Source organism: Pteropus alecto, unplaced genomic scaffold (genome assembly GCF_000325575.1).
Source record: "Pteropus alecto unplaced genomic scaffold, ASM32557v1 scaffold112, whole genome shotgun sequence".
Taxonomy (NCBI): Eukaryota; Metazoa; Chordata; class Mammalia; order Chiroptera; family Pteropodidae; genus Pteropus; species Pteropus alecto.
In genome coordinates this window covers 890677-892569 of record NW_006433133.1, presented here as the reverse complement: position 1 = coordinate 892569, position 1893 = coordinate 890677, and positions in this window count along the sequence as shown.

Genomic DNA, 1893 nt, shown 5'->3' with positions numbered 1-1893 from the left:
AATTGGTACAAACCGCTATGGAAAACAGTATGGAGAGTCCTCAAAAAACTGAGAATTGATCTGCCATATGATCCGGCAATCCCTCTACTGAGTATTTATCTCAAAAACTTGAAAACATTTATCCACAAAGATATATGCACACTGATGTTCATAGCAGCATTGTTCACAGTGGCCAAGACATGGAAACAAACGAAGTGTCTATTGCTAGATTGGCTAAAGAAGCAGTGGTACATACATACAATGGAATATTACTCAGCCATAAGAAGAGATGAAATACTTCCATTTGCGACATGGATATGTCTTGAGATAATTGTACTAAATGAAACAAGTCAGAAAAAGCTAAAAATCACGTGATTTCACTCATGTGTGGCATGTAAAATTGAAATCAACAAACAAATATGACGAACAAACATTCATGGATACAGAGAGTGAATTAGTGATTACCAGAAGGAATGGGGGAAGAAGGAAGGTTGATAGGGTTAAAAGAGGTCAAATACTTAGTGATGGAAGAAAATCTAACTTCGGATGGTGAACAAATGATGCAATATATATAGTACATATTGTTGAATTGTACACTTGAAACTTATTTGATTTTATTAATCAATGTCACGCCAATAATTTTTAATATAAAATAAACAATATATAAACTTACTTATATTTAAAATACTTGGCATTCCTTTTCTTTGATGGAAATATTTACAAATATGTTGTTTAATATTTACATTCAAAATAATATGTTTTTATTTTCTACATCAAAATAACTCCCTATATCCTATGAACCCCAAAGAACCTACATGCCTCATATATAGGATTTTAACTCCTTAATAAACTGACAAAGTCTGTATGAGAACATCAAAAGCACTGTACTCAATTGTAGATTACCTCTAATTAGACTTCAGACAAAATTTAAAAATTGTGACTCAAGAAATCACTTTGAATGATGGGCTACTTTTATTAACTATAGATAGTAAGAGTCATTAATTAAGGACAATGCATAATCTAAGTCTTCAAGGTGGAAATATACTTCATGTAATTATGGTTAATTCTTGCTCATCATCTTGCTCATGAGTTAAGTGGCTAAGTAAGTAAACAAGTAAAGCAAAATCTCAAAAATCAGCCTATGGCAATTAACTAATGCTTTATATTTGCACTCTCCTGGAGTTCCTAGATTCAATTATACATCAGATATGTATTAAGGACCACTTTATTTTGCATGCCACATGCAACATTCTATTCTTGCATTTGAGTACAGTCTACTGAAAGAGACCTCAAATTGAATTTACAGCTATGTTTATGTCTAAGTGCCATGATAGAGGTATGTATTACATGCCATAAAAACACAAACAGATGGGAAATAAACCAACTATGTCCCTCTAGAGTCACCAGGTAAAAGTAAATTAATAAGGTAAAATTTAAACACAAAAAGAAAATACGATAGGGGCATTATAGGTAAAGAGATCAGCATATGCAAAAGCCCTAGATATGTTTAGAGTATGGCTAGTAGTTTGGCATGGGGGAAGGAGTGGAAATAAAACTATAGTATGACTACAAGATACTTAGGATGTCAATTTGAAACCACTGAAGACTTTCAAGCAGAGATGAGATAACAATCATATTTGTATTTTACAAAAATTGTTGTGGCTTCAGGTTAGAGATTGAAATATAGGAGGGAGAATGATTTTACTTTCAAACATGTTAAATATGAAGCATCTGCAGGATATCAGGGAGAAATATTTAGTGCACAGTTGGGTGCAATAATTTCAAGCTTAGAAGAAAAGAGGTTGCTAGAGATACAGATTCCTATGGATTACATAGATGTAGATAGTATTAGCCAGGGAGAGTATGCATGCAAGAATATATAAGAATGATGACTTGGAAAGCAACAACCTTCAA